The sequence below is a fragment of the Mirounga leonina genome, unplaced genomic scaffold (assembly GCF_011800145.1).
Source record: "Mirounga leonina isolate KUSES-001 unplaced genomic scaffold, KU_Mleo_1.0 Mir_165, whole genome shotgun sequence".
Lineage (NCBI taxonomy): Eukaryota > Metazoa > Chordata > Mammalia > Carnivora > Phocidae > Mirounga > Mirounga leonina.
Genome location: NW_023270415.1, coordinates 30,582,958 through 30,601,809, shown reverse-complemented (window position 1 = coordinate 30,601,809; position 18,852 = coordinate 30,582,958). Strand labels below are relative to the sequence as shown.

Below are 18,852 nucleotides of genomic sequence, written 5' to 3'. Positions count from 1 at the left end.
AGGGATCATGACCTGAGCTGAAGGCAGACGCTTAACTGACTGAGCCACCCAGGCGTCCCAAGACTATTTTTTTTTAAAGATTTTATTTATTTATTTATTTGAGAGAGAGAGAGCACAAGAGGGGGAAGCAGGAGAGGGAGAAGCAGACTCCTTGCCGAGCAGGGAGCCCGATGCGGGACTCGATCCCGGGACTCCAGGATCATGACCTGAGCCGAAGGCAGTCGCTTAACCAACTGAGCCACCCAGGCGCCCTAATTTACAACTCTTAATCCTCTTATAATACTCTCTAGAATATTTTTTTCAATTTGAATTTCTATGGATCCACTGATTTTTGTGCATGTGGAAAAAATTTTCAGAGATCTTTCTTGATAATTATTAGCATACTATTCTCTTCCTTTTCTTTCTTTCCTTCTTTTTAATGGATGAAATTTTTTTGGTGAAACATTCTAAGGATACTAGTGAGCGTTTTATTTTTAAATTCTTTTCTATTCCCTATATTATTCCTATTCCTTTGATAGTCTTTTTTTTTTTTTTTTTTTTTTTTTTTAGAATGAGGCAACAGAAAGCTGATTGGGAGGCCTGGGTATGTGGGTGTGACTTTTCAATTATCAGACTTAGTTGTGAGATAACTGGACAAGTGTCAGTCATGTCACCACAGATACTTAAGTGCCTGAATGGGGTGGACTTCATGTGGAGGGCATTGTTATCTTTGTAGAGGAGGGCTTCACTCCTGGCCCGGAGTGGAAATAATGTACGTGGAATGTCCAAACCCTGAGATAGCCCAGAGATCTGTGGGGATGATCACCAACTTTTCTGGCTGTGTTTCACTATGCTCTCTAGTGCTGCCTTTGTCCCCTTCATCAGTTCCCACTCCTCACCTGCTTCCATTTTCTTGAAATTTCTCTACATCTCATGTTGGCAGGTATTTTTACTCCATCATTTTTACTGTAAGCGCGTGTTCTCAGTCTGATATCTTTAAGCAGAGCCACACTTTCTTTTACTTTTATATTTACAATTGCTGTGATGATACCTTGCATTTATTTGTTTTCACAGCACCTTCGCATTCGTTTTATTTTATCCCTATAATGCTCTCCAGAAGAAAGTGTGAGCAATAGGTATTTTCATGTCCAATCTCTGGATGATAAAATGCAAGAAAAGTATCTTTTTTCCAATATGAGATATGATTTTATTCTATCAAGGTCTCTCTTTTTAAACATATTTATTTTTTTATTTTAATTCCAGTATAATTAACATACAGTGTTACATTAGTTTCAGGTGTACAATATAGTGATTCAACAGTTCTATGCATTGCTCAGTGCTCATCGTGATAAATGTACTCTTAATCCCCATCACCTACTTCACCCATTCCCCCATCCACCTTCCCTCTGGCAACCATCAGTCTGTTCTCTATATTTTAGAGTCTGTTTTTTGGTTTGTCTCTTTTCTTTCTTTCTTTGTTTTGTTTCTTAAATTCCACATATGAGTGAAATCATTTATTTGTCTTTCTCTGACCTATTTCACTTAGCAGTACACCCTCTAGATCCATCCATGTCATTGGAAATGGCAAGATTTCATTCTTTTTTATGGCTGAGTAATATTCTATTTTGTGTGTGTGTGTGCGTGTGTGTGTGTGTATATATATATATATATACACACACATGCCACATCTTCCTTATCCATTCATCTATCGATGGACCCTTGGGTTGCTTCCATAATTTGGCTATTGTAAATAATGCTGCAATAAACATAGAGAGGCATATAGACTTTCAAATTAATGTTTTTGTATTCTTGGGGTAAATACCCATTAGTGCGATTTACTGGGTCATAGGGTAATTCTATTTTTAATTTTTTGAGCAACCTCCATACTGTTTTCCACAGTGGCTGCACCACTTTGTATGGCCACCAACAGTGCACCAGAGTTCTTTTATCTCCACATTCTTATCAACACTTGTTGTTTCTTATGTTTTTGATTTTAGCTCTTCTGACAGGTGCGGGGTGATAGCTCATTGTAGTTTTGATTTGCATTTCCCTGATGATGAATGATGTTGATCATCTTTTCAGGTGCCTGTTGGCCCTCTGGATGTCTTCTTTGGAGAAATGTCTGTTCATGTTTTCTGCCCATTTTTAAATTGGATTTTTTGGTTTTGGGGTGTGGAGTTATATAAGTTCTGTTTATATTTGAGATGTTAACCTCTTATCAGATATGTCATTTGCAAATACCTTCTCCCATTCAGTAGGTTGCCTTTTTGTTTTGTTGTTTCCTTTGCTGTGCAGAAGCTTTTTGTTTTGATGCAGTCCCAACGGTTTATTTTTGCTTTGGTTTCCCTTGCCTCAGGAGACATACGCAGAAAAATATTGCTACAGCCAATGTCAGAGACGTTACTTCCTGTGTTCCCTTCTAAGATTTTCATGGTTTCAGGTCTCACATTTAGGTATTTCATCCATTTTGAGTTTATTTTTGTGTATGGTTTAAGAAAGTGGTCCAGTTTCATTCTTTTGCCTGTAGCTGTCTGGTTTTCCCAACACCATTTGTTGAAGAGACCGTCTTTTTCCCATTGCATATCCTTGCCTCTTTTGTCAAAGATTAATTGACCATATAATCATGGCTTTATTTCTGGGCTCTCTATTCTGTTCCTTTGATCTATGTGTCTATTTTGGGGCCAGTAGCATACTGCTTTGATTACTATAGCTTTATAGTATATCTTGGAATCTGGGATTGCGATATTTCCAGTTTTGTTCTTCTTTTTCAGTGTTGCTGTGGCTATTTGGGGTCTTTTGTGTTTCCACACAAATTATAGCTTTATTTGTTCTAGTTCTGTGAAAAATGCTGCTGGTATTTTGATAGGGGTTGCACTGAATTTGTAGATTGCTTTGGGTAGTATGGACAGTTTAATAATATTTGTTCTTACAATCCACGAGCAGGGATTATCTTTCCATTTGTTTGTGTCATCTTCAATTTCTTTCATCAGTATTGCTTTATATTTTGTAGCTTTGGAGTATAATTCTTTCTTTCACCTCCTTGGTTAAGCTTATTCCTAAGTATTATTTTATTATTTTTGGTGAAATTGTAAATGGTATCGTATTCTTATCTTTCTGCTACTTCAGAATATAAAATGCAATGGATTTCTGTACATTGATTTTGTATCCTGTGACCTTACTGCATTCATTTATCAGTTCTAGTAGTTTTTTGGTGGAGCCTTTAGGGTTTACTATATATATAGTATGATGTCATCTTCAAATAGTGAAAGCTTTACTTCTTCCTCACCAATTTCAGAAGACCACTCTGAATTAGCGCTGAATGGCTTAAAATGAAACACTCATTTAATGTGCTCACAAATCTTCAATCTCAGCATAACTTAACAGACAACTCCTCTCTTCTCCATGCAGTGTTAGCTGGGACAGCTCCACTAAAGCTGAAGGGTCTCCTTCCAAGCTGGCATGCTCACATGACTGGCAATTTGGTACTAGCTGTTGGTTGCTGTCCACTGGGGGGTTTGTGCTTCCTCATAGCATAGTGGTTGGATTCTCAGAGAAAGAGACAGGTAGTGTAAACCACCAAACTATCACGGCAACACCTCTGCTACATAGTCTGCTGTATTTCTCATATAGGCTAGAGTCTGTTTGTCAGAAAATTACTGACAGCAGATTCAAGGGAAAGTGCACCTGTTCATGGGAGGATTGCTAGATAATTCTGGGGCCATGTTTTGGAACTACTTTATGTTTGAATTAGCATTTTTCTTATTGTGAGTGCAGATGAGCATCTTTTCACAAATCTAAAGGTTATTTATATTGCCTATTCTGAACTGTCGGTTCATCCCTTTGCCTATTTTTTCATATTTTTCATATTTTTTCTTATTTATTTCAAGGATATTTTTATGTAAAAGGAAGGTGAGCCTTTCCTTTGTAATATGAGTTACAAGTAATTTTCCCCAGTTTATCACTTGTCTTTTTTGTTTATAATATTTTACCTCATGCAGAAGTTATTTTTTAATGTGGCTGAATTTTATACTATTTTGTTTTATGGTTTATGGATTTGAGTCTATAATTAAAAAGGCCTTCCTCCTTTATAGGAGTTTACTCAAGTTTTTATATTATATTTTTATTATTATTATTATTTACATTTAAACACTATTCATTTGGAATAATTTGTCTTGATATATGCTTGAGATATGTTCATTTTTCAAAATGAACTGGAAAGGGCCACCTGGGTGGCTCAGCCAGTTAAGCATTTGTCTTCGACTCAGGTCATGATCCCAGGGTCCTGGTCAAGCCCTGAGTCTGGTCCCTTGCTCAGCAGGGAGTCTGCTTCTCCTTCTGCCCCTCCCCCTGCTCTTGCTCTTTCTCTCTCTCTCTCTCAACTCCTTTTAATATTGGAACCTCTAATTTCTTTTTACTTTCTTAAAAGCTCAGTGGTTGATATTTTAGCCCAATGTTACACTGTAACGTGACAGTGAGCATTATTTAATTTTTCCTGATGTCAATGGAATGCTTCTTGAGTTTTCCCATAAAACATGCTGCTGGCTCAGTGCTTTTTTTCAGGATTGTTAATATGCTGTTTCTCCCTGAATCTATCAAATGATAACTTAACAGTTTATAATATTGAATGTTATACTTGCTTCATAAAATGTACTTAGGAGCTCCTTTTTTTTTTTCCTGTGCTCTAAAACTATTTAACTAGTATTGGAATTATATGTTCTCTAAAGGTTTTGTGGAATTCCCCTGGGGAAACATTTGAAGGAACAAAAGCGACTTTTGTACATTTTCCATTTCTTCTTTGGAAATCTATCTGCTAAGGTTTTTTTTAAATATTTTTGATGAATTTTGGTAAATTATATTTTTCAAAATATATTTTATTCAGGTTTTCAAAATAATTTATATAAAAACTTTAGTGATTCTTTTTATTTCCTCTTGTTCTGTGAATTACCTTAACATTTGTGGTCTGAGAATTTTATAAGCTCATTTCTATGCCTGAAAGGTTAAATTATTCCTATTTTTATTTCCAGTTCTTGAAGGAAAATTCTCCATTAAAATATTATTCTTCTGGGCTTTATTTAATTCTTGCCACAACACTCTGCATGATAGATTTATCCAGATAATAATACTATCCTCTTATGAATATTAAAGTCTACTTTAACTGGATTTAAGTGAAATTCTTTCCTAGAAAAGCATCTTGATGATTATGTACTGAGCATTTTAACTGTTCAAATAAGGTCACAAGCTCCTCATAATCTTTCCTTGAGAGTACATAAGACACAGCTCATGTTATAAACAATACTTTAAGAAATTTTAAAGGATTTTATTTAACTTGAAAGGCTACCAATAAAAGTTCATGAATTCAACCAACTTACAAGTTATCTGCTTGAATGGAGGGTCTTAGTCCATTAATTAAACATTCCATGAAACTTGGGATTTCATATTAATCACTCAGATTTATAATTCCCAGTGTTTAGGTCATATACTTCAATAAACACAGTTTTCTCCACTAAACTTAAATTTCTTAGGGGACAATCATAATATTTACTTGAAATATTTATTTTCATTTATATAGTAAAGAGAGAATGTGTCTCCCTACTTTAAGAACACAGAAGCAGCAGGAGTTACTGCTTTCTTCTCCAGTGTTTTAACACTTGGCTACTTGTTTTAAAATAAATGTAGCAGATGAGTGCTCCATTCAGTAGCACATATACTAACACTGGGATGATTCAGAGAAGATTAGCATGGCCCCTGCACAAGGATGACTCCCAAAAAATGTAGCAGTTGAGAAAGCCGGGGTGCTGGGAGGCTTACCGTGTTTCTCTGGGACACACAGTTATTAATGGCTGAGCTGAGTCTAGAGCCCAGGTTTTTCAACTTTCTCCCTCTTAGATCTTAAAGGTTAGTAGTGGAGACAGATATGTGAGGTGAATACAGGAAGTGGTAATGAAAACCTGAACAGGGCCTGGAAGGCTGAGCAAGATTTGCAGGAGAATGGAGGGCTCCCCACTAGAGGGGACCACCAGAGCAAAGACCCAAGGGGCAGAGTACCCAGGAGCAATGACCCAGGACTCATCCAGAAGCTGGATAGCATTGTGCGAAGTAAAATAAGCCAGCACAGAAAGACAAGCACTGCATGATCTCACTTATATGTAGAATCTAAAATAGTCAAATTCATAGAAGCAGACAGTAGAATGGCTGTTGCCAGGGGTGAAAGAAGTGAGGAGATATTGGTCAAAGGGTACAAAGTTTCAGTTATGCAAGACAAAAAGAGTACTGGAGATATAATGTACAGCACAGCGACCATAGTTAACAATACTTTATTATACACTTGAAATTGGCTAAGATGGTAGATCTTGAATTAAATCACACCCCTTCCCCCCCCACACAAAATGATGACTATGTACAGGTAATGGATAAGTTATTTAGCTTGATTGTGGTGATCTTTTCACAATGCAGACTTATATCAAGACATTGAGGGACATCTGGCTGGCTCAGCTGGTCGAGCATGGGACTCTTGATCTCAGGGTTGTGAGTTCAAGCCCCATGTGGAATGCAGAGCTTTCTTAAAAAAATCAAGTTGTGTGCCTTAAATATTTTTAATTTTTATATGTCAAAGGTATCTCAATAAGGTTTTAAAAAGAAAGAAGTTAGATAGTAGGTATGGCTGGAGAAGAGGGTATGTGCCTGGAGCAGGAAGGAAAAACAAAGAAAAGAGATGGGGCAGAGATCATGAGTTATTGTTGTTTTTTATGTAGGCTCTGTGCCCAGCATGGAGCCCACTGCAGGGTTTGAACTCACGACCTTGAGGTCAAGACTTGAGCTGATATCAAGAGTCGGATGCTTAACCACCTGAGCCACCCAGGCACCCCAAAGAAATGGAATTTTTTCTCCATGTGATAGGAAGCTTTAGACACATCCCTCTCAGGGAATGAGCTAGAGGACTCGATCTCAGGGGGTAGAAGGAAACTAACTGTATACACTTTATAGTGCTTAAAGTTTTTATCACGTGCATTTACTACTTTTTAGAGAGAAAAAAATTCAAACAAAAATTAGTCATTAAAATTAATACAACCAAGAAAGATTCATCTGAGCAGGCAACCCCCGCAAAGGAAAAAGGAAGAATCCTGTGTTTATCAGTGAGGGCAAACTTCAGTTAAAAAGTTCATATTTTTTCGACTTAAAGAGGCTGCCCTCGAAGTGTTTCTGAGAAGCAGTTTAAGTCTGAGACCCTCTGGGCTGTTTCTTCTTTTGTATAAGGCACAGATAGAAAAAGAAGCAAGTGATCTCAGGGATAAACATCTTTGAGACCTGAAACAATCAATATGATTTAATAATTCCCTATTATGCAATGATTCAGGCTCCAGAGAGAGGCAGAGAAAGGGACTCAATATCCATGATGCCATATAACCTCATTCATAAATAATAAAGACAAAAACTCCTGTTAGAACAGAGTCAGCAGGGGAGAACAAGTTTAGAGGAGAAAATTGAACCCATCCACCAAGACTGTCACATTTCCTGCATTTTTGTGTATAAAGTTAGTGAGTAAGCCAGCTGAGAAGGCTTTACCCAAAGTGGCTGGAAAGGTTCTGGGTCCAGGATGCTTACAGTGAAACACACGTAACCCAAATCCAGTTGATAATAGAGATTTTGTGATTTTTCGTCTCCATGTAATGGACAGACTGGATTTTAATTATGTCTGAGTTCTCATGACGATTCTGTGGAAAAGGATCTCAAGACAAAGTAAAATAAGCCACCTCTACACACAACTATTGCAAAAATCAATATAACTCAACTTTTCTCTCTGGACTTAACAGCATGAAGATGGCCCTTCTGTACTGAAGCATTAGTTCAATTGATACCAGAAATTTTACTTTAAAAACCAGCTAGTGCTCATTTTTGTGTTTTTCCCCCATAGCATTTGCTGTCTTTTAAATGAGTTCAGCAAGCTGCCTGCCTGTTCCTCATGTTAATCCTTTCAAGCATTTGAGATGTTGCCAGAGCATGTATTGATATTATAAAATCATTAGGTAACAGATTTTCAGTAATTAATTCCTAGGAAGGAAGGAAGGAAGGACGGAAGGAAGGACGGAAGGAAGGAAGGGAAGGAAGGAAGGAAGGGAGGGAGAAAGGAAAAAAAAAGGAGGGAAAAAGAATGAACGAACCAACCACAAATCCTACAGAATGCCCTCCATTCTTATTTTTTTTGTTTGTTTCTTTTATTTTTCCATCCTGGTAACATTTGTTAAGAAAGTGGTAATACGGAGCGCCTGGGTGGCTCAGTCGGTTAAGCCGCTGCCTTCCACTCAGGTCATGATCCCAGGGTCCTGGGATCGAGCCCCGCATCTGGCTCCCTGCTCAGCGGGAAGCCTGCTTCTCCCTCTCCCTCTGCCTGCCTCTCTGCCTATTTGTTCTCTCTCTCTCTCTCTGTCAAATAAATGAATAAAATCTTAAAAAAAAAAAAAAGTGGTAATACATTTTAAAGGCTATTATGTCTTAATATCACCTTATAATAATACCTCTTCATAAAGGCTTCCATTTCAACTTAGGAATTTAAAGGTCAGATCAATATCCACAGCAGCAAAATGACAGAGGTGCCTTTCAAAAGAACCAGGAACTACTTCTTTAGTGTGCTGGTTAAGTTTTCTGAGCATATGGATCAGGGATAAAAAGCAATGACAGGAATTAATATTGACTTTCTCCACATTTTGTGGAAGATACAGAAATGATAAAAAGTCAGCGATTATTTTAGCTTCATGGTTAAATTTTCTGTGGTCTGTTTGTTAAGTAGATCATAGTGATTGTTTTATCACCCAACCAAAGCAAGAAGCAGAGGAAATATTTTAAAAATCCTCCTTTGGAAGAATATATTGAAAAGAAGAAGCTAATGAAAAAAATAAGGACTAAAAACAACCTATAATTGTTAGCTATAGATGTCCTGATGGCCAGGTTGGTGAGTTTCCTCATTAGATTTTACCTCCTAAATCAATATCTTTCCCATCAAACTATGGAAAACTGAAAGTGTAGGAAATAAATGATGGGGGTAAAGTTTGTTGTTGTTTTGTTTTGCATTTAAATTTAAGTAGTTAGATAGCCTTACTTAAATACTGACTCGCTCTTTTGAATGCAAAAATAAGACAATATTATATTTAAATGTTAATTTCATCCTCTGAACTATGTCATTTTTATGAATAATTCTTTTCCCCAATTTTTAGTTTAGGGATTTGCTCCAAGATTTACATTTGTAACTTTTTCCATTTATCAATAGTTTACATTATTTTAAATTATTTGTATCTTTTTGTGAGAATCTGACCAAATCTTATGTTTACAGGTGACTCTTACTCAATAATGGCAAAAATTGAAATTTTTCCCCCAAGAGAGTTATAATTAATTTCATGAGTGTTTCCAGCTCACTTCCCGGCATCTCAGTAAACTCATCCATAAAATTAAAAGATTTGAATGGATAATTTTTAAGGATAATTCTGCTCCTAAAATATCTATCTTTCTTACATTTATATAGTTTAAATGGACTATTTTTCTTCTCTTTAACTTGGTGGCCTACTTCAGTCGGCACCTGCAGCAAGATTTCCTTTCAACATTTATGAAGTTTCACTCTCAGATTTCCTGTAATTATATTCCCACATTTCATTTAATTTCTTTTTGATTTAGATATAATTGACATATAACATTACATTAGTCTTAGATGTAGGACATAGAAATTTGATATGTATGTATATTGCAAATGATCACCCTAATACATCATTAACACCCATCACCATACATACTTTTTTTGTGTGATGAGAATTTCTAAGATCTAATTTCTTAACAACTTTAAAATATACTATACAGTATTATTAGCTATAGTCCCACATTTTAAATGACTATTTTCATCTCTTTGGCCACAGAGGATATCTCCTTTTAATGATCCATTAAACCAGTGGTGAATTTTAATGATCCAAAGTGTCTCTCTCTCCCTCTCTCTCCATTGAAGCAAGGCTTATTTATTCAGTTCTAACATCTACTAAAACAGTACCATCTTTGCTTCAGAAAGTCCAGAGGAGAGTAGCCCAAGTGTTAACAGTGATGTAGAGATGACTGTCACGTAAACACAAACAACAACATTTAGGAATCTGTGTGGAAAGATGATTTGCAAGTAGTTAAATGTGGTGATTTGTTTAAGGTTCAATAACTAAAGTTGATAATCACAGAAAGAGTACACAAGTTGTGAGCACAACCATTCAAAACTAACTGTGATATTGAGCAGGAACCTCATTACACGGAGTCAATTCCATTTAGTGTACCCCTCTCTAGTTCCCATTTCCACAGCCAGAGCCCTCAGGGACCTTTAAAGTTACTTCTTAACCAACAAGAAACCAGTTACATTAGAAGCAGGAGGCAACACTGAAGCTCAAATGTAGGGAAATTAGGAGGAAGAATTACATTACACAACCCAGACTAATACTTTACTTCCAGAATGTGGCATGACAAATACTGTAGTCTGCCCCCCAATATATGTTCTCCCTTTACTTCATGGTAATTGAGATAAATAACCAAAAATAGAAACCTCCATTGTTTTTGCTGGGCAAATGGTTTAGGACATCAAAACTGCATTTCCCAGTCTCCCGTGTGGTTTAGGGTGGTCATATGTTTATGATGATGTTTTGGCCAATGATATGTAAGTGGAAGTTTCCTCTGACAGCTTCTCTAATATTCCTTATGAATGAGCTCGGGCACACCTGTTGCTGTGCTTCATCCCTTCCTCCTTTCTGCTTCCTGGAACACAGATGTGACGTCTGTACCTGAAGAGAAGGGCACACACACGTGAAGGTAACCTGGTGAGCTGGGGTAAGTCCCTGATCGGTGGGTACATCATGGATCAGTGCTGCCTTACTGACCCTGCATTGCGCACCTCTGAACTTTCCATGAAAGAAATATTCTATCTCATTTAAGCCACTGGTATTCCAGGACCCTAACATGTAGTGAAATCCCATCTCAACAAATATGGGTGGTGAGTCAAAATACAATGGAATTTTATAAAAGGCTTATATAAGGCTGATGTGACAGATCCAAAACTGGGCTCAGGAAATAACTAGGAAGACTTCTAAGTTGTTCCTCATCTTCATGGTTGAGAGCCAGAAGCTCAATTGTCATCCCACAAACCATCCCTGTGGTCTTAATTGAGGGCAAAATCCTGTTCTGGATGATCATACATCTGACTTAATGTATTATTTCCTACAAACTTCTGGGAACTTTCGGCAGAATATCCTGAGAGCTAAGACTAATGCCCCAGAGCTGCCAAAATAAATAATTCTAATCAAAATAAACTTCTTCATAGTTACCTCAGAAACTATTTCTTTTCCAGGTGATTCTATCTATGAATAAAACACCTGTGAGAGACTGCTCCTCCTGGATATGGGGGTAAAAATTTGAGTAATGTATTTGAATAAATCATTCCAATTCAGTGTTCCACTGACTAAATGTTAGCAGTAGATATTCTGCCATAGTCTTACGGTGAAAATTCAGATGGTGATGGAATTTTCCAACACTTCTGTATCAATTTGGATCTGTCCAACTCTTACCATCGGACATTGTTTTCCATTTCCTAAATGGACCAGAGATCTCCATCATTTATATAGATTTCCTTTATTCGCCCAGGGAACTTTGACAAAACAAAAATAGTTTACAAACATTTAAAGTCTCTCTTCCTTGCAGCCCCCTATTGTCATCTCTCAGGTTGATAGTAAAAGGAAGTTTCCTTGAATAGTTCAGGATATCCTTTCTTCTAGTTTTTTGTTCTTGCATGTCCTAGCTCAGGGTTGCCTGTATAAATCACACTTTGTACCAACATGTAATTAATCAAGATGCTTTCTTAGATCTCCTTTTAAGCAACACCATCTCATTTCTGGCCTTGTAGTCTCTGAGTATTTTTTCATTTTTACATAACACACTAATGATATTGTTCATTTCTGGTTTCAATAACTTACTTGCCTTTACTTGGCATTAGTTTATTTGGCTGCACTATGTACCATTGCTGGTGGGAATGCAAAATGGTGCACCACTGGGGAAAACAATTTCGTAGTTCCTCAGAAATTTAAACATGGAACACCATATAACCCAACAGTCCCACTCGTATGTGTTACCCAAGAGAAATGAAATCATGTCCACACAATCCCATATGTGAAGGATTACAGCAGCAGTATTCGTAGTAGCCAAAAAGTGGGAACCACTGAAATTTCCATCAACTGATAAATGGATAAACATTGTACATTGTGTATTCCTACAGTGGAATATTATTTAGCCATACAAAGGAATGAAATACTGACGCAGGCTAAAACATAGATGAACACAGAATACATCATGCTAAGTAAAAGAAGCCAGATACAAAAGGTCATATGTTGTGATTCTATTCTTTTTTTAAGATTTTATTTATTTATTTTGACAGAGAGAGACACAGAGAGAGAGGGAACACAAGCAGGGGGAGTGGGAGAGGGAGAAGCAGGCTCTCCACTGAGCAGATAGCCCGATGCAGGGCTCGATCCCAGTACCCTGGGACCATGACCCAAGCTGAAGGCAGACGCTTAACCGACTGAGCCACCCAGGCACCCCTGTTGTGATTCTGTTTTTATGAAATGTCCAGAGTAGGCAAATCTACAGCAACAGAAAATAGATTAGTGGTTTGCCAGGGGCTCAGGAAGGGAGGAGAATGTGAACTTACAGAAACAGAATTTCTCTTTAAGGTTGTGATAATGTTCTGTTTTTAGATATGGTGATGGTTATACAGCTTTGTAAATGTATTAAAAACCACTGAATTGTAAATTTTAAAAAATAAACTAATATATATTATATATATAAACTTGCCATCTCACTAACTAGAGACATTCAATCTGAGAAGGATATGAGATGAGGGATTGGAAAAGAAAAATAAGCTGATAGATAGGGTATCATGTCATCCCAAGCAGAAAGGAAAGGCAATCTTCCCAGTTCTCATTTTCTTCCTTCTCAAGCCCTGTTCTTCCTGAAGCTGCAGTGGGAAAGAGGAAGCAGCATGTGTGTGGAGAATGAGAGTAGAGGTGACAGTCCCTGGTTAAACCTAGATCTGTCACTGGAGTAGAAAAATTCAGGATAATCACTCCAGGCTGGTTAGGGAAATTTATAGAAGGTGACAGGAAGAGGAGGAGGATTGGTATTTGCTAGCTGGTATTAATAATGTGCTAAGGCTCACAGGACAGGTTAACCCATACACATCTCATCCCACTCTATGCAAACAAAAGCTTGCTAGATGACAGTCAAAACCATTCCGTGTGCATCCCTCTTGTTCTGATGACCCCTACAGCTGCACCCCTTGAGCTAGACTTGCACATGCCCTTCGGTTTTATGCTCTGAGGTTATAAGACAAGAGAACTTCTTACTTTCCCGCCAGCCATGCGGGGCGGACTGGCATGATTCCAGACAGCAACCAGTTCCGGGCTGCACTTAGGAGCAATAGCCCATTCCTTTGTGTCCAATAGACATAATGGCCTTACAGGGGGAGGAAACGGAGCCAGGGACCAGGAGTGAGCTGACTGTGCTCAGTGCTGAGATGCCGATGGATAATCCTGCCACCCGCTGGATGCCTGGGCCAGACCCATCACCTCTGTCATTTCCTCCGCCACTCCCACTCCCTCAGCAAGTGGCTGGAAATCTTCCCAGACCGCTTGCTAGCTGCCCCCAATGCCACATCTTTGGAGATGCTGAGTTCTTTCTATTTAGGCAGTGACGTGGGAGCAACCTCTTTCCTCCTCTCCATTTTGCAGATCTAGGGCAGAGGTGGACAGTTTCCATCCTGCATTTCACAGCTTGGCAACCTGGCCTCTGAGACAAGGAGTCCGAATCCTGCCTCCCTTGGGCAATTTACGTGACTGACCTTTTTGAACGTCAGATCCCTTCTGTGTAAAATGGTAATAATAATACCTAATTCAAAAAGCGGTTTGGGTCAAAGGAAGACAACTGAATTTCTGGCACAGTGCTGGCTCACTGTCTATTTACAATAAATTGTTGCCATTATTATTGATGTTCTTGTTTGTATTTTTAACTACAGGGTCTTGAAGATGAAGGCAGGCAAACCCACTAAAAATCTGTTCTTGAAAGAATTTGTAGAATGACCAAAATGTATAAACTGTTGTTTTTACCAGTTTTAATAAAAATATTTGATTTTGATTGCATATACTCAAATATATTCTTTTGTATATTGGTTAAACTAAACTTGGCTGGCCACCTGATAAAATAATCCTAACTGAATGCTAAAATGGGAACAAATCCCGAATTCCGTGAAAGTACCCATATGAACCACTTTTCCATCAACAATTTTGGCATTCAGTATGTGACTATTTTTCGAAAATTTAAGCATATTTAGTATTATTTTGCCAATTCCGCAAATGGCATGTCAACCTTAATTTACATTTTTAGCAAGTGATTTTTAGTTTGACTAATTTAAATTTTAAAACACAGAAAATTCTAAGTTTAATTAAAATTGATTTCCAATTAGAATTAAGTTGAATTTTCATTAAATTAAAATTTTAAATTTAATTTAAAGATCATATGAAATAAATCAGAATTAGCCAAGAGTCCTATCAGAGATAAAATGCTGACATTTTGGTTTCTAACAAGAATTTCAGAAACAGAGGGGGCCTGGGTGGCTCAGTTGTTAAGCGTCTGGCTTCGGCTCAGGTCATGATCCCAGGGTCCTGGGATCGAGCCCCATGTTGGGCTCCCTGCTCAGCGGGAAGCCTGCTTCTCCCTCTCCCACTCCCCCTGCTTGTGTTCCCTCTCTTGCTGTCTCTCTCTGTCAAATAAATAAGTAAAATCTTAAAAAAAAAAAAAAAAAAAAAGAATTTCAGAAACAGAAAGTTGGGTAGCAGTTTGCAGGAAGTTTCAATTTAAAAATATGAAACTTCACAAATCAGGAAGGAAGCAAGGATATTTAGAAGGGAACATTTTAATGGATTGGATGATTTGTGATTAATTTGATATTTAATCATGGTGTAAAATTATAAAGGAAAGATAAGAAAATGAGGTAGAAATCTGAAGAATATTAAAATTTAGATGCTAAAATGTTAGCAAACTGAAAATGATATTTTAAATTTTCTAAAATTTTATTCCAGTGTCATTAACATATAGTGTTACATTAGTTTCAGGTGTACAATATAGTAATTCAACAAGATGTTTAAAATTTTGAAACAAAAATCAGTATAAACTGAAATTTTTCCACTTAAAATGCTAAATATTAACTGTGTTCAAAAAAATATATTTAATCATCATAACTATATTTGGACATTTTTCTAAATGTTGTTAAGCCATTCCTGGGGCACCTGGGTGGTTCAGTTGGTTGAGTGTCTGACTCTTGATTTCAGCTCAGGTCATGATCTCAGGGCTGTGAGATCAGGGATAGAGTCTGCTTGAGAGTCCCTCTTCCTCTCCCTCTGCCCCTCCCCATGCTTATGTTCTCTTTCTCTCTCTCTCTAAAAAAAAAAAAAAAAAAAAAGTTGTTAAACCATTCCTTTTAAAACCGTTACTTCTCAGCATATTCATCTAGGACCTAGATGAATTTAGATGGAGGACCATCTAAATGCCTTTAAATTCTGGCTCTTTCTGAATGAAAGCATCCTGAGGGTCCTCCTAAAATAACAAGACTATTCAGAGCCTGCCGGACTGTAGGAAATTATACCCACTCCTCCCAGCCTCCTGATGGAATGTCTCTTTGTGTCTCTTGCCTCTGCCACATTGTCCCCAGGGGCTGGAATTCCTCCTCCACTTCCAGGAAGTCTGCCTAACATTAAGAAGGAAGGCTCTGGGGCTGAGCCTAGTTCAGCATTCACTCCCCAGCTGCTAGCTGGGAAATGAGGAAAGAACTGAGTTGCCAAATGATCGAACTGACAGAGAACCGAATTTACTGATTTACAAAAAAAATAATAAAATCAATAAAATTAAATAAAATGATTTTGCCACTTTTTTTTAAAAGATTTTATTTATTTATTTGAGAGAGAGAGACAGAGAGAGAGAGAGCACAAGCAGGGGGGAGAGGCAGAAGGAGAAGCAGACTCCCGTTGAGCCAGAGTCCGAAGTGGGACTCAACGTGGGGCTCCAGGTGGGGCTCAAGCCCCAGAGATCATGACCTGAGCCCAAGGCAGACACTTAACCATCTGAGCCCCCCAGGTGCCCCTGATTTTACCATGTTTAAAAGCAGTGGCTTAATAACTTTTAGAAAAATGTGCAGATAGAGTTACTAATGACTTAAATATACTTTTCTGAATATGGTGCAGTGTCCTTCCCATGAGAGAGATCTGTGTGGTGAGCAGGCCTGTCTTCTGGATTCCACACATCTAAGAGTGAAAGGCAGAAGCGGAAACACAAAAATCTGAATCACAGACCCCTAGCAAGGGAGCGCGTGGTTGGAGAAACTGGAAAGGGTGACAGGAGCTGGGAAGGGAAGGAGGCGAAAGGCAGTGACCTGAAACTAAACAGGTCAGTGAAATAGGATGAAATTGGAGTTTGCGTGAACTTCAGGACTGGGTGTGCGAATACCCAGCAGTACGGTTTTTTTTGCAGGGGATTGGCTTGGTTTAAAGATAGGTGAGTAGGGGGCACCTGGGTGGCTCAGTCGGTTAAGCGGCTGCCTTCGGCTCAGGTCATGATCCCAGAGTCCCCGGGATCGAGCCCCACATCGGGCTCCCTGCTCGGCGGGGAGCCTGCCTCTCCCTCTCCCTCTGCCTGCCTCTCTGCCTACCTGTTCTCTCTATCTCTCTGTCAAATAAATAAATAAAATCTTAAAAAAAAAAAAAAAAGATAGGTGAGTAGAATTCATGTGTTTTCTGTAGCCCAGCAGTGAGATTTTCCCCCCATTCATTCACGCAGCTGCCGGGCAATCCTACTGGGATCTCATTTCCCCTTTATTGAGTGCCTTTGATGTTCACCTAGAGGAGAGGTGACAGAAGCATGCACTCTGGGATCTGGAATCAGAATGGTCTGGGACTCCCCAGAGGCATTTACTGTTCATGAAACTTTGCAAAATTTACCTAACTTTCCCCATGGTAGGCATCTGAAATCCAGAGATAATTATAGCAACTTCATAAGAGTTACTGAGATGAGTATGCAAAATCAGATAGACAAAGTGCTAGGAACAAGGCTTGTTAAGTAGTAGATGCTTAATAATAATGGTAGCAACCCTCTTGCCTATAAAAACCACCCCCCTCCCTGGGATGACTTTCTTTCTTACCCTTGGTGTATCTGAACTGGCCACACTTCCTTTAAGAAGCCTGATCTCAGACTAAGAAGTGAAACACTGGGGTTGAGTTATGCACGTTGTACATAATTGAGTGCTTGTAGTTTGCTGCTTTATCTGAGTCATTTGCACTTGTGTATTCCACCACTGACTTTCTTACACACAGATAAGATTAAGCTTTAACATTTCCTTACTTCTTCTGACAACATAAAAACTGGCTTATGGGTCATTTCTTTTTATTTTTTAAAGATTTCATTTATTTATTTGAGAGAGAGAATGAGAGAGAGAGAGAGCTTGAGAGAGGGGAGGGTCAGAGGGAGAAGCAGACTCCCCGCTGAGCCGAGAGCCCGATGTGGGGCTCGATCCCAGGACTCCAGGATCATGACCTGAGTCGAAGGCAGACACTTAACAACTAAGCCACCCAGGTGCCCCTTATGGGCCATTTCTTATAATTGCTCCAATGTTACTGATGTCTTATGATTTATAATTACTAACAATGGCAAATTCTTATGGTTGGGAGCCATTTAAAAAATAATAATAAATCGCTGCCAAGTGCCCAGGCAGCTGATTCTGCTAAGTCAGTTGCATTTCTGAAATAGACGGCGCCAGAGACAAGATCTTTGATGCAAACCATTATGAATTTAATAGCTACTCTGGTAGGAGTTTGTCAAGAATATTCTCTAAAAAATTATCCGGAAGTTTCTTTCCCTCGTGTCTCTTCAGCCTTGATTTCAGTACTTAGTTATGCTCTCTCACCTAGAAACAGGGACTCCTTGGGAAAGCGCCTCGGGCCTTACTGCGTGTGGTGAGTGTCTGCCAGGGCAGCAGCAATACCCAGGCCCGACCATGCCCAAGGCGAACTGTGTTGAGTAATGTGTACCAAAGGCTGTGATCATGACACTCCTCTCAGAGTAAGGAGCTTCCTCAATCTAAACACTGTACAAGAGATCTCCTAATATCTAGGACCTCCATGAAGTGAGTCTAGAGAATGGTATAACTACTGGGAACATCTGCTTAGAGGAGGAAGGGATCAGAATGCTTACTCTTTCAGAATACTGAGAACCTAGACGTGGGTGTTTTTGACATGCCATGTGCAAACTGTTAAGGGAGAAGCCTTTACCTGTGGGTTGTTTTTTTGATTTACAGATTTTATTTTTTAAATTTTATTATGTTATGTTAGTCGCCATACAATACATCATTAGTTTTTGATGTAGTGATCCACGATTCATTGTTTTCATATAACACCCAGTGCTCCATGCACTATGTGCCCTCATTAATATCCATCACCAGGCTAACCCATTCGCCCCCCACCAAAACCCTCAGTTTGTTTCTCGGAGTCCATAGTCTCTCATGGTTCATCTCCCCCTCCAATTCCCCACCCCTTCATTTTTCCCTTCCTTCTCCTAATGTCCTCCATGCTATTCCTTATGTTCAATGAATCATATGAATTCAGTCAATCATATGAAATCAGTGAAACCATATGATAATTGACTTTCTCTGCTTGGCTTATTTCACTTAGCATAATCTCCTCCAGTCCCATCCATGTTGATGCAAAAGTTGGGTACTCATCCTTTCTGATAGCTGAGTACTATTCCATTGTATATATGGACCACAGCTTCTTT

The 18,852-nt window shown here is 38.5% G+C and overlaps 1 pseudogene; it reads left to right on the top strand.

The window, feature by feature from the left end:
- The first annotated feature begins 5,662 nt into the window (after positions 1–5,662).
- LOC118015459 lies at positions 5,663–5,763 on the top strand (annotated as a pseudogene).
- Positions 5,764–18,852: the final 13,089 nt, after the last annotated feature.